Below are 15744 nucleotides of genomic sequence, written 5' to 3'. Positions count from 1 at the left end.
GGAAATTCAGTAAAGGAATGAAGAATATTTCGGTACATGTTGCTAAGACAATTGCTTATTCATTTATGAAAAAAATTAATATTCAGAAAAAGCAAATCCATATGGATTTGATGTGAAAATGGGGTTTGAAGCTGATGGCCAAGAAAGAATTCCTGAGATGTCTTCAGTGCAAAAAAGTGGTTTTATGAAAGCACAAGGACAGGACCCGGGGACAGAAAGAGCAGCACTGAGGTTATGGCGGGTGACTGATTACATACTTTCAAGTTGGGAAGGGTTAGAGGATAGTGTAAATCTCTAAGGAATTTTGNCTTTTTTTTTTTTTTTTAAAGAAAGAGTCATTTATCACTGTCAAATAAAACCTTAGTCATGAGACCCTTCAGATGTATATCATTGGGCCATATGCTTGGAAGATGATTGCTAACGTATATCTTGAGGGGTAGAGATAAAGGAAGTTTCCAAAGGAATCTTTATATGTTAAAGTAGACTTACAGGATCCTGGAGGTCAGGATACCGTTAAGCTAAGATTGCCTTTTGCCCTTAGCAAAGTATTAACATCCAGACAGCTGAGTTCCTAAAGGAAGGTCACTGCTTGTTTCAAGGACTTGTTAATGGGCTGAAGTAGTAAAGAAATTTAATATTTTCTTTTGCTTTCATTTCCCACATCAGATTCAACTCATACATGGGGGACAATTTGATCAATTTCAGAAGAAAATTGAAGAGAACATCTTTATGGTGAGACCCAAGAGGGACCTAGATTAACTAATACAACTACAATAAAATTAAAAACTGTTTCACTGAGACACTCCAAAAATTGAATATCAAGCAATCACTTAAGATATATTTGCCAATGTCAAGAGATTTGAATACAGAAAACACTAAACACTCCATTCAATTACATTTTTTAATGTTTATTTATTTTTGAGAGAGAGAGAGAGAGAGAGAAACAGAGCACAAATGGGGGAAGGGTAGAAAAAGAGGGAGACACAGAATCCAAAGCAGACTCTAGGCTCTGAGCTGTCCCCACAGAGCCCAACACAGGGCTTGAACTCACGAACTATGAGATCATGACCTGAGCCAAAGTCAGAATCTTAACCGCCTGAGTCACCCAGGTGCCTGCAGTAAATTACGTTTAAAAAAAGATAAATATCCACTTGTAAAAAAATTTCTACTCAAAGGAATTGAGTAGAAATCTGCAAAAGGTGAAAGAAGAAATAACCCATAAATATTTGGTAATATATTTAGTCTCATCAGGATCATGGAAGTGCAAACTGAAGCTGCAATATGATATGTTGTCTTATCCCACCTACAGTGGAGCAATAACTCTGACAGATTTGCTGGCTATGTTAGCTACCATAATATCTTTGATAAACAAAAGCATAATATCTATTAAGGTTAAGTGTACATGTCCCAAGATCCAACATGTCCGCTGCTGGATAAATACACCCTCACAAAATCTTGCACGTGCACACCAAGAGACACAGACAAGAATGATTAGAGAAGCACTACTTGTAATAGCAAATGTCTAATAGACAAAAGTTAATAAGTAAATTCATCCAAAGAAGTGAAAGGGAAATGACTGTATACAAAATGATGCTAAGAAATGAGATATATATTTTGAATTATAAAAGTGAGCAATAGAAGACATATATGGTAAGACTCCTATTGTACAAACTTTAAAAACATGCACATACTTGGTAAAATGATAAAGAAAATCAAGAGAATGATAAGCCCCAAATTTGGTGTATTTGTTATTTCTGAGGAGGGAGAGAAAATAAGTGTAGGACAGAGGAGCTTCAAAGATAACAGTAGTTTTTTATTTCTTATGCTGGTGGTGGTTTCACAGGTGTTTGTTATATTGTTATTTTATATCCATACATAGAATATAAACTCTTTTTCAATATATTCAGAATTAAGTAATAGCCAAAGAAAGGAGAAGATATTAATATCTGTGTCTGTTTTGTTCACAACTCACTCTGACAAGCATTTTGTGAAAATGTCTATGAAAGGCAAAAAAATAAATTGGATTCCAAACACCAAGCATTCCACTTATTACTTTATGTTTGTTTTACAGGTTTCACATATTGGTTACAAACAAATAACAAAAGAAATTCAAGTTTCTCCTCCTACTCTGTTGTGAGTGTGGTAAGGTGAGGTGTTGCTCTTTTTATGACTAGAAGAAACAGTGGTATTACATTGTGCTTAACAGGTTGCCAGTAGTTTCTATTTTAATTAGAAGATGTGTAGAAGGAATCAAAAAGTATTACATACTAAGGAGTGAAATAAATATCGTGGATCCTTTGAAGTTTGCTGACAATTCTGTTATGCTTTGAACATTTCTTTTTGCTGCTTTTTATAAAATATATTTATTTCTCTATCTGCAAGAAAAGCAAGAGCTAATTACATATAGTATACTAAATAAAGAAACAAACATTTTGCCCAGCTATGTGACCTTAGGCAAAATCATTATTCACCATAGGCTTCAATCTCTTTTTTGTAAAATCAGAATGGTGGACATCAGTTCCAAAATTCTTTGCTATGAAGATAATCCATAGAGACGGAAACTCTTGCAAAGATGCACCCTTGTCTGCAATTACAAGTGTGTAAGCTGTATTCTGACAGGCAATGTAAAGCAGCAAATTAGTTTTAGTAGTGTTTGCTGCATTGCAGCATTTTAGCGTGAACAATAGGATACCTTTTTACAGAGATGACTGGGAACATGAAGGAGCACTGGGTTCTTGTTCCCATGGAAATATAACCTCAATTAAAATTCTATTCTCATCTCAATGAATCTGTGCACAAGAGTCCAAAAATCAAGAATGATACTGAGAAACCCGCTGAGCTTTGTAATAGCCCAGGCTCTTTTTCTGCACTGATTTAATTTGGCTCTTGCTAATCAGAGATGCTCAATCATAATCCCTTCTGGAGTATTTCCAAATTTTATATTTGGAAACCCCACCCGGGGCCACTGAATCAGAATTTCCCAGGGTGTGGCCCCGGCACATGGATTGTTTTAGACGGTCCGTGGTGGAAACACTGATTTAATGCAATTCAGCTTCCAGACACGCTCTGCACCAGATAAAGAGAAGACAGTAAAATCAAGCCTTTTTGTTTTTAAATAAAAAGGCTAATACCTTCAAAGAGTAGCTCACATCTCACTGTTGTTATTTGTTGGAAGTTTTTTATACTAACTTCAAAATGAAAGTGTCTATGATACAAAGTGGAACTTCAGTTCAAAGAACAATTTGCCCAACTATGCAGCAGATATAATAAATATCAGGCCTGAATACAGCCTATGTATTAAAAGTATTTTTTAAGGAAAAAGATAAATAATTGGTGAAATTTAAACTCAAAGTAGGGTGCCTTCTATTACCTATATAATAATAAGAACTAAAATCTATTGGATACTTATCAGGCCTAGACTTTGTGCTAGGAATTTTCAATATATTCTTTCTAATCTTCATAACAAGTTGATTCCCCATAAAAAATGAAGAAATGGAAGCTAACAGAAGACAAGATACTTTCCCAGGTTCTTGAAACTAATAACTAGCAAAGTCAGTATGCTTAAAACTAGGTCTTATAATTATAAGTTTTGTTGGCTATAATACCAATGCTGTCATTCACTATTACTTGGAATTATTTGGATGAAAGAGAAAAAGTTTTCATGGTGCTACATTCTCTGCTGCAGATACAGATACTGTTGGTATTACAGACGTGTACAGGGGAAATGCTTCTATTCTGTAGCCAACCCAAGATTAAGAAGAAAGTTCTGGTAAACAAAGTGCATAGAGAGCCTTCCTGCTTCTGTGCTGCATGTAGAGCATGAACTCTAAGCCAATTTGGCTTTCTGGAAAGTGCTATTTAAATGTGGGGGTGGATGGGACTTGACCACAAATATGGGCAAGTTAACTGTGAGAAGCAAGTATGGGACTTTGAGTAAAAGGTGGGGCGGGCAGGATCAGGATCAGAAGAGTGGATAGTAGGAAGTCTTTTATTGAAAAGGATAAGTCCAGGAAAGTCTTAGATGGAAATGTATTGTCATACTGGGGCCCATTTGTACAGAACTGAAGAATAAACTCTTTTTCTTCTCTATGAGATCTGTTAAATCATTTTACCAGAAAGGAAGAAAGTGTTATTTATCTGTGCTAAGAAAATTAAATGCATAGCATAACTATATAAAACTTTCTTGTATACATTTATTCAAGCCCCTTCATCAAAACACGGTCATCACCAGCATCCATTGGTTTATAAGTTAAATGTTTCTTTTTTTAATGTTTATTTATTTTTAAGAGAGAGACAGATAGGCAGAGTGTGAGTGGGGATGGGGCAGAAAGAGACACATACACAGAAAACAAAGCAGGCTCTGGGCTGTGAGCTGTCAGCACATAGCCTGATGGCAGGCTCCAACTCATGAACCACGAGATCATGACCTGAGCCAAGGTCCAACACTTACCTGACTAAGCCACCCAGGAGCCCCAAGGCAAATGTTTCTATGCCAATGTGTCCTTCTTCTAAAGAGTTAAAAATATTTTATATAGATTTATTTCTATTCACATAACTACCGTTCAGCCTGACTGACTCACTACTATTATTTCATGAACCACTTTTAACGTTTCTAACATAGATGGGTGGAACAGTAGTAGACCATGGGCTTTTAGAAATTAAAAGGATGGACATAAACAATCTCAATTTACAGACCAGGAACGTCAACTGAGAGAATGAGTGACTTCCTGTTGGTCCCAATTCTCCAGGGGTCTTTCTATTTTTCCAGAGACTTCAATACGTGTTCCACAGAGCTTAGAGATAAACTATGCAGGGACAAAGCCCTTCTCACATTTGGTCTGGCTGCTGCTTCTGCTGAGGGTTGAATTTGTTAACAGCAGACAATTGCAGGTTCCCAAGGTGGCATCTGCCTTCAGCGGACATGTCAGCTGATGGTGTAAAGCAGATTAAATCAAGCTTCTTAGATGAGGACTGGGCAGCAATTTGTCCTTTTCAGCATAAACACTTTAGCCAATCTGATTTTAATTAGCATTCTCTATTTCTAATTCATGGAATGGCACCACCATGTCCAAACTTACCACCAAGCTTTATGCATCTTAATGTTATAACACTGAAAGAAGTAAAGCAATGGAAAGATGTCAGTAGGGTTTCCTGATTTTGTCTCCTACCCTCATTATCTGAAAGAACTAGGGTTAGATAACAGGGAAAATAATGATGAAAACCCATGCAGCACGCTGAAAGTCAACATTCTTCAGTGCCGGGTGCTTTTCTGCAAGATATATTACCCTCTAGTAGCCAGAATCTATTATATGTTCATAATTATACTCGATGATGCTTAATAGTTTCCTACCTCTGAGATTCTAAGTTCTACTGTTAAAGAGATTTTGTTTTGCTTTGTTTTTCTTTATTGTGGTAAAATATACATAGCATCAAATCCAATATTTAACATTTAACCATTTTAAGTGTACATTTCAGTGGCATTAATACATTCACACTGGGCAATTATCACCACCATTCATCTCTAGCACTTTTTCATCTTCTCATGTCCAGGACACACTAACTCTCCATTTTCCCTTCCCCTTGGCTCCTGAAAACCACTATTCTATTTTCTGCTTCTATTAATTTGACTATTGTAGTTACCTCATATAAGGAGAATCATACAGAATTTGCCTGTGTCTCCAAGTTTCACTTATGTAGGCAACATGGGTCAGAATTCTTTCCTTTTTAGGGCTGAATAATATTTCACAGTATATATATACCACATATTGTTTATCCATTCATTGGTGGATGAACATGTGGGTTGCTTCTATCTGTTTGCTGTTGTGAGTAATATCACTATGAACATGAGTATACAAATATCTATTTGAGTCTCTGCTATCAATTCTTTTGGGTGTATGCGTAGGAGTGGAATTGGTGGATGATTTGGCAATTCTGTTTTTTTCTGGTTTTTATTTAAAGTTCAGTTAGATAACAGACAGTGTAATACTAGTTTCATGTGTACAATATAGTGGTTAAATACTTTCATACAATACCTGGTACTTATCACAAGTTGACTACTTAATCCCCATCACCTATTTCACCCTTCACCTCACCTCACCCACATCAGTTTATTCTCTATAATTAAAAGTCTGTTTCTTGGTTTTCTTCTCTTTCTCTTTCTTTCTTTTCCCTGGTGCTCATTTGTTTTGTTTCTTATATTTCACATATGAATGAAATCATACAGTATTTTTCTTTCTCTGACATTTCACAAAGCATAATACTCTTTACCTCCATCCAACATCATTGCAAATGGCAAGATTTCATTCTTTTTGATGGCTAATATGCCATTGTATACATATACCACATCTTCTTTATCCATTCATCAGTTGATGGACACTTGGACTGTTTCTATAATTTGGCTATTGTAGATAACGCTGCTATGAGCATCAGGATATATGTGCCCTTTCGAATTAGTATTCTTTGGGTAAGTACTTAGTGCAATTACTGGATCATAGGATAGTTCTATTTTGACTTTTAAAAATGTTTAGATGTTTGTGTTTGAGAGAGACACACAGAGAGAGAGCACATGAGTGGAGGAAGGGCAGGGGGGGCAGAGGATCTGAAGTGGGCTCGGTGCTGACAGCAGTGAGCCCAATGTGGGGCTTAAACTCACAAACCATGAGATTACAACCTGAGCTTAGTTCAGATGCTCAACCAACTGAATCACCAAGGTGCTCATCTTTTTTTTTTTTTTTTTTTGAGGAAACTTCTTACTATTTTCCAGAGTGGCTGTACCAGTTTGCATTCCCACCAACAGTGCAGGGAGAATTCCCTTTCTCCACATCCTCACCAACACTTATTGTTTCTTGTGTTGTTGATTTTAGTCATTCTGATAAGTGTGAAGTGATATCTCACCCTGATGAGTGATGTTGAGTATCTTTTCATGTGTCTATTGGCCATCTGTATATCTTCTTTGGAAAAATGTCTATTTGTGTCTTCAGCACATATTTTAATTGCATTTTTTGTTTTGGGAGTGTTGAGTTAGAACTACTTCCCATAGAAGCTGCACCAATTTACATTCCCACTAGGAATCACAAGGGTCTAAGTTTTCATTACCCTAGTTTTCATTACCTACAGTTTCACCTACACTTGCTATTTTCTGCATTTTGTTTGAGAATAGCTATCCTAAATAGGTGTGAAGTGGTATCTCATTGTGGTTTTGATTTGCGTTTCCCTGATGATTAGTGACATTGAGCATCTTCTCCTTTTCATTTTGGTCATTGCATTTCTTCCTTGGAAAAATGTCTATTTAAGTCTTTTGCCCATTTATGATTGGATAGTTTTTTTAATTGATGATACGTAAGAGTTCTTTATATATTCTGGATATTAATCCCCTATTAGATTTATAATTTGCAAATTTTTCCCATTGTATGCATTGCATCTTCACTCTATTGACAGTGTATTTTGATTCACACAAATTTACAATTTTGATGTAGCTCAATTCATCTATTTTTATGGTTGTTGTTGGTGATGTTATTGCCTTCATTTTTGGTATCATATCCAGGAAATAACTGCCAAGTCTAATATCATGAAATTTGGGCCTATGTTTTCTTCTGAGAGTTTTATAATTTTAACTCTGATGGTTAGGTCTTTGACCCATTTTGAGCTAACTTTCACCATGGTGTAAGGCAAGGGTTCAGCTTTATTGTTTTGCACATGAATATCCAGCTTCTTCAAGACCATTTACTGAAGACTATCTTTTCCCCATTAAATGGTCTTGACATCCTTGCTGAAAATCATTTGACTATGTATGTGACAGTTTTATCTCCTAATTTTCTATTCTATTCTCCTGGTGTATATTTCTGCCTTTATGCCTGTAACATACTGTTTTAAATATGGTGGCTTTGTAGTAAGTTTTAAAATTGGGTTGTGTGAGAATTCCAACTTTATTTCTCTTTTTCAAGATTGTTTTGGCTAACTGGGGTCCCTTGAGATTCCATATGCATTTTAAAATGGATTTTTCCCTTCCTGAAAAAATCACCATTAATATTTTGATAAGAATTGCATTGAATCTGAATATTGCTTTGAATACTATTGCCTTCCTTAACAATATTAAATTTGCTGATCCATGAACATGAGATGTGTTTCCATTTACTGATGTCTTCCTTAATTTTTTTCAGCCAATATTTTGTAGCTTTCAAGGTATAAGTCTTTTGCCTTCCTGGTTAAATTTATTCCTGAGTCCTTCATTCGTTTTTTTAAAATTTTTTTAATGTTTATTGATTTTTGACAGAGAAAGAGAGAGCATGAGCTGGGGAAGGGCAGAGAGAGAGGAAGACACAGAATCTAAAGCAGGCTCTAGGCTCTGAGCTGCTAACTCAGAATGGAGCTCAAGCTCATGAGCTATGAGATCAGGACCTGAGCCAAAGTTGGACACTTAACTGACTGAGCCACCCAGGGACCCAAAATATTTCATTCTTTTTGATGCTATTTTATACTTAGAAGATTTTGTACTTATCATGTCATCCATGAGCAGAGATCATTTCATTTCTTCCTTTCTGAAGTAAAGGAAGTGACTTTTATTTCTTTTTCTTGCCTAATTTCTCTGGGTGGGACTTCTGGTACTATGTTAAGTAGAAGTGGTGAACGTGGGTATCCTTGTCTTGTTCCTGATCATAGAGGAAAGCTTTCGATCTTTCACCATTGAGTGAATCAGCTATAGGATTTTAAATGTATGGCCTTTATTATATTGAGGTAGTTCCCCTTGTTACAGAGACTTAAGAATCCAAGGGAAAAATAATTCCTACAGAATACTTGATTCTGTTTTGGTTTCACTTAATTGAAACCTGAGATACTACCTGGTCATGTTCAATATATGATTAAGAGAGCTGGTATAAATTGTATTCCCTAGGGAAACTAAGCCTGACTTTCAAGGATGGAGCAGGAAAGCATACAAGGGAGATTTTGGTACCCAACACACCTCCTTAAATTGCTTTAATTAGGGGAAAAGTTTGACCAAAGACAGTTTCAATTTTATACATGAAGGACCATTAAAGGTATAGATTCTTCAGGAATGAAACATTGGATCCCCTCACAAGACAAAGAACCTCAATCAATCAAAGTGCTACCCTAAGTCGAAGGGAAAATGAGTAAATATTGCAATGAAGAAAGTTGTAAATAAGCCAGCATAACGAGTGGTAGCAATAACTACTGGGACAACTGTAGCCTCATCTGGATTCTTAGCTTGTCCTAATATAGTTTGTCTCTGCTCTTTACTCAACCTATGTTATCTGTGTATTGACAGTGTACTGATAGTGTTAAGCTTCCATTTGGTTTATAATTTAGAGCATATCGAGATGAAGTCTTGTCCAGATTGAGTGGCAAGGATGTTCCTGGGTAGACCCGGACCTGCAGAGCAGTTTAAAGACCATCATGTTGGGAGCCATTCTGAACTCACTAGTTGAGAATACTCTTTGTGAGGTTAAGGCAAGTTTGCGAGGCTCTTGCTGCCAGATGATGACCAATACCCACCCCCACTCAATTGTTTGTTCTTGAGCACCAACCCCCAAGGCACCTTGTTGACTTCTCAAGAGTGACTTATTCTGGCCCTGGTATGGTGATTGCACGTTGTGAAGGAAATTGTTGTAGCTTGGAAAAATGTTGATCTGGAAATAGTGATCAGAACTGACACAAAAAGGTCAGCTATTGCTTTCTGGTTTACATTAATAAAATAATACCTTTGGTACAGACTGATGTACTATTCCTGGGCGTGGAGGACATTATAGGAACTATAAGCCCTGTGGCTAATGTTCAGATATTTTCTTTTGTGGCTATGGGAGCAAACATTGAGTCTCCTGAAAAACCTGTTTTTCTTAATACTTCCCATTAAGCAATAAACAGGCTATTGACCCCCCCCCACAAAGAACTTTTGCCTTTACTATGCTAAAAACATTATCCTGTTTGTATTTGAATGCTAAAGATACCTTCCTTCCTCGTATGATGAGCATGAGTACCCTTATCTAAATCATAATAGTAAGGTTATGCATATCAACGTTCTGGAAAGTTTTTACTGATTAAAGAATTTATCATCAGAATGCCACTTCTGTGCTGTCCCCCAAACACTTAATCATAAAATAAAGTTGAGTCTCAGACAGAGCGGAGATGTCTGCCTGGTGACCAGAAAGATTCTCATGACTCTCTCATCCCTCGTTCGCTGACACGGTCCCTCCTTCAGGGACCCCTGGACCTGCTGGAGCCTGACTATGGCACCATCATCCCTGTGAATGGTACTGGCTGCAAAGTGGGTAAGTTGTCATTGGAGAACAGAATGTGACAACAGCTATATACAGGATGGTAGCATAATAGCATATGAAGTGAAATTTTCCCCGCTGCATGAGAATTGATGACTGAGCCCAAAGCTAAGGAGAATGATGCATTAAGTATTTCATATTATGAAAAATAATTGAGTGCTGCTTTTCCTTTAGAAATTATCAACAGACAGCAGAACTAGCACTGGCATCTTCAATCATCACCCCAACATCTCCTCACCACCCTGCCCTGCAAACTGCTGCCACAATTCTATATAATACTGAGCAACAGAGAGATGGAGAAAGTATGAATTATATGGTGAGACTCTTCCTTAAACCAAATGCATGTTGAGAGGACAGGTAGAGTGCTGGATCCAAGAAAAAGAACCTTGACAAATATAAGTGAGGAAAACTCAGTTTATATTTAGATTACACTCCATTAAATGAATTTCATCATTCAAAAGAAACATTTATTGAGAATTTACCATGGCACTGTGCTAATTCTTGAGAATAACAATGAAAAACATAGGAACCTAGACAATGGGAGAGACAAACCAATAAATAAAATAATCACAACACAGAATGATAAAAGGCATGGACAAAGCAGTGTGAAGTACAGAGGAGAGGCACCTAACACCCACCCTCCTGGGTCAGAGCAGAGAAGACTTCCTGTAGATGTTACTCAAATACAGCTTGAAAATCCAAAACTGAATTATCAGACAAAAAGGTAGAAATAACCATTGTAGGAATAAAGAAAAGAAATGGAGGAAAGTTTGTGCCTGGGCAGTCTCTTCTTTTTAATTACAGAATTTGAATTTTGTTCAGAAAAGAAATTCCTGAGAGATTTAAGCAGAGAAGTAACATGGTGATGTATGCATGTCGGCTAGATCACTCTAGCAGCACTTTTGAATATGGAATTAAGGGAGTGTTCACTGAAAAGAAGGAAATCAATTAAGAAGATAAATCAATGATCAAGGCAGTAAGTGATGAAGAACTCAACTCAACTCGGTGGCTGACCTTGAAGCTGACTTAGAGGACGGGGCTAGTGGGGCAAGTATTAAGGAAACATCCTTGAAAAGTTTTAGGTTGGGGAAAAGGGCAGAGAGGAGTAATTTGACAATCGTCCTAATTTTCTTTAGATCAGAAGCTTCTCCTCAGTATCTAACAGCCATTAACAGGAAAGGATTTCCTATCACTTCTTATTCAGAGGCAGAGATATTAATTTCGTTGTGGCATTATCATAGCGTGGTGGGAGAGACACGGGTTTTGAAATGACGCTTGTCTATAAATCTTGCTCCAAAATAGACTGGCTGGTTACACTACTCAAGCTTTTCAACCTCCTCAAGCTTCAGTTTTCTTATGCATAAAATGGAAACAATGTTTACCTCAGAGAGTCACTGGAATGATAAAATAATATAATCCATAAAATAATTAGTATACAACCCACTCAGCACATATTAAGTCTCAGGAAATGTTAGCTTTGTCCCATGATTTTTTCTTGTTATTAATAGCAATGTGTAGGACAATGAAATGGGCATGATGTTATCTAAATATGTTTTTAAGATATCAGAAATAGATATGGGATATTATGTTTATTATATACTTTTTCCAATGCTCCACTTAATTTTCCCCATCAGATACTGTTGTTTTAACCATTTGAGACATTTGTCATAGTTTATTATGCAGAATCATAATTTCATGGGCATGTGTCTTTCTCACTCTGTAGAGTATTAAGTCCTTGAAGGACTGTAAATATATAACATTCCTATTATAGAACTTTTATTGTGTATTTTAAACTTTATATGAAGATATCAAGTGCACAGAACTTGGTAGATACTGATAGAAATCTTCTTTCTTGTTTTGCAGCACAGTCTCATCTTCTCAGGTTTTGTAGAACAATCTTATATTTCTTGTAGTTATACCCCTTCTTTGTTTATGTTCCCACCCCCAGTCCAATACAGCCCCCGTTTCTGTAAGCACCACTCTCTTGCATCACAAGTGCATCTTTCCAATCCATTGTCCAAACAACTGTGTGTGTATGTGTGTGTGTTCTCAAACAACCCACAGTATTGTCTGGCATATGCATTTTCAATCCTACTTTCCATTCTGCTTCCTAAGTCTTTCACACAATTTTGTTTTTGAACATACTATTTGGGGGCGCCTGGGTGGCTTAGTCGGTTAAGCGTCCGACTTTCGCTTAGGTCATGATCTCGCTGTTCGTGGGTTCGAGCCCCGCGTCGGGCTCTGTGCTGACTGCCAGCTCAGAGCCTGGAGCCTGTTTCAGAGTCTGTGACTCCCTCTCTCTCTGACCCTCCCCTGTTCACACTGTCTCTCTCTCTCTCTCTCCTAGAAATAAATTAAAAAAAAAATTTTTAAATAAAAAAAGAACATACTATTTGATCATATTTCTTTATGAGATTGAATTCACTGCTTTTGTCTGATGTATGATAAACCAATATAAGTAGATATTGCATTTTATGTATCTTTTCTCAGATTGGTAGACATTTATGTTTTTCCTCTGCTGTTTCATGCAGACTGCCACAAATATCTTTGTACACATCTTATTTAGTAAATCTCATACTAAAGTAGTAAGAGAAACAATTATTTATTTAAGTATCTGTCAAAGACAGATTGGAAAGTTTTGTTTTTCCTCCTAATCATTTTCACTAAACCCACGAAACTGAATAATCAGCCGGGCAGAAAAGCAAAGGAGCTTATGAACTTTATCCACAAGAAACAGAACCTCAGTGGGGAAAGGTGTCACAGGTGTCACAGGGAGCTATATCTCCTTTGATAATCAGTTTCCCCTGAAATGAAAGAGGTTGATCTTTCTTTTTTTTTTTAAAGGAACACCTACCCCATAAGAGCTTCACAAATAGAAGCAGAAGTAGCAGAGACTTTATTTTATTATTTTCTCCAATTATTAAAACTGCACATTTATTTAAGATAATATTTTATTGTCTGCCTCCCCAGTGGACCATGAGCTCTGTGAGGACCCAGACACGCTGTTGTAACCCCCAGGGCCCAGCAGGTACTCAGTAACTATGTGCTCAATTAACAAAATACAAATAAATGCAGAATCAGGGCATACAACCAGGGTTCTCCATTTCCCACTACAGTTTTACCTCATTAGGCCAAGCATATAACAGTTCTTGGGACTCCCCTTCTCAGAGAAATCATCCTAATGATCCCACCCCAGGTCAGGTGGAGAGACATGACAAAGTCTCTCTATATCAGTAAACTGCTTCATGTTTTAACGAGACAGGCAGAAAGCACTCTTTTTTACTTCTCTGTCCCTGGAGGTTCAGATCACAGCTTCAGGCTGGGATTAAAAAGTGGGGGAGGGGGATAAATGTGAACGGGGCTGAGGGGCCAGGGAGAGAACAGAGAGTCTGCAAACCCCCGGCCCTGAGCTGAGCCAGAAATCCAAGTCCTTATAGCCTCCAGGGGCCAACATAGTGAACAAACACCATATGCGTGATCCTTATCTGCAAGTCAGTGTCAAATGCACCCAAACTACCCATGCAAGACTGTATTGGGCCCTAAGTGCCGGCACCAGAGATTTTAGAATTACACTGTCCAGGGGAGTCTGGGTGGCTCAGCTGGTTAAGCATCTAACTCTTGGTTTTGGCTCCAGTCATGATCTCATCATTCATGGGATGGAACCCTACATCTGGCTTCATGCTCCAGCTTGGGATTCTCTCTCCCTCTCACTCTCTCTCTCTGCTCCTGCCCCCTACTGGTGCTCTCTCTCACTCTCTCTCTCAAAATAAATAAATAAACTTAAAAAGAAAAGAATTATGTTCTCCAATACTCAGAAGCCCCATCGGAATGCTGAACACTTGAAATGTATGTATTGCAACTGAGAAATTGGAAATTTTATCTTATTTTATTTCATTTTATTTTAAAAACTGACATTTGGACTTAGTCATTGGAACATTCTGTATGTTTGGAAAAAACCTGGGCAGGTGGATCTACTTTTTCAACTTTAATTAATTTTATCTAAATACAGATCAAGTATTTACAATGAAATTGAGCTTCCAAAATTAGATCCACTGTAAACGTAATATACATACCAGATTGTAAAGAAAAAAGAATGTAGGGGATATCACTACTAACTTTGTATATTGATTACATGATTATCATGTATAATCATGTTGAAATGATACTATTTAGACATATTGGGTTAAATAAAATATATGATTAAATTTCTTTCATCTGTTTCAGTTTACTTTTTTAGGTGCTACTAGAAAATTTTAAATTGTATGTGTGACTCAAATTATATTTCCATTGGACATGCTGCTTTAGAAGATATATCATCAAGGGGCACCTAGGTGGCTCAGTCAATTAAGCGTCGTACTTCAGCTCAGGTCATGATCTCACAATTCATAAGTTCAAGCCCCGCATCAGGCTCTATGTTGGCAACTCAGAGCACAGAACCTGCTTCAGATTCTGTGTCTTCCTCTATCTCTGCCCCTCCCCCACTCACCCTCTTTCTCTCTCTCAAAAAGTAAATAAACATTAAAAAAATTAAAGAAGATATATCATCAAAATAGCAAATTTTGCTGGTGAAAAACGAAGGTTCAGAGAGTTTAAGGGACTTTTCGAAGATAACACAGCTGGTCAGAGTCAAGACTAAGTGCAAGAACTTATGACTTCCAGTCCACTTCTAGAAAAATATCTTGAAACATCAGCCAGCTGGCTGATGCTGTGCTAGATCAAAGAGGATAAGAAAATTTCAGCATGAAACCTACAATGATGCTGCTGTATCTTTAGTTTTTTTTAATTTTATATATCAAAAGATTAATTCGTAGAAGAAACATCCATTTTATGTTTCATTTAAGTTTAATTTTAATTTCAAACGGATAAAGTCCTATACTAATTTGTAATTACATGAATTGGGGCTAGCTCAGCTGATTTGTAAATGCTATTTGCCTTGATGGTAACAAATATTGTTTATTTTAAATAAAAAATTAACTTAATTCTTTCCTTCTTTTACCTAGAAATTGCATAACTGCAATTGCTTCATGTGGGCTGCATGTTATTGCTATTATATAACAGCTTTAGATGGAAGAGTCATATACTGATCAATGTACTGCACTCTTCGTAATGTCCAGAATGACTCAGACCACATAAAAATGACCAAGCTTTGCATTTCTGGATGCAGTAAAAATACATACTGTCCCTAAATGTTCAGAGTTCCACTCCAGGTAACATCAAATTTGCCACAAGATTACATACAGAAATGCTCTATTAGTTTTCTAATTTGCAAGGTTTCTTTAATCTTCCATTTTATTATTTCTCTATCCTGCTCTCCACCTACCAGAGAAAATACAGTTGAAACTACACTCCAAAGGCTGCTGACTGTAGCAATTAGGAAAGCTCAATTCTGGCAACTGTTTTACTGATGCTTAGACCTAAGAAAGAAAACAAGAAAGGTGACCAGGAACTGAAGATT

Source organism: Crocuta crocuta, unplaced genomic scaffold (assembly GCF_008692635.1).
Source record: "Crocuta crocuta isolate KB4526 unplaced genomic scaffold, BGI_CrCroc_1.0 scaffold81, whole genome shotgun sequence".
In the NCBI taxonomy this organism is placed as follows: Eukaryota; Metazoa; Chordata; class Mammalia; order Carnivora; family Hyaenidae; genus Crocuta; species Crocuta crocuta.
The sequence above is the reverse complement of the archived record's forward strand: the minus strand, read 5'-3'. Positions refer to the sequence as shown.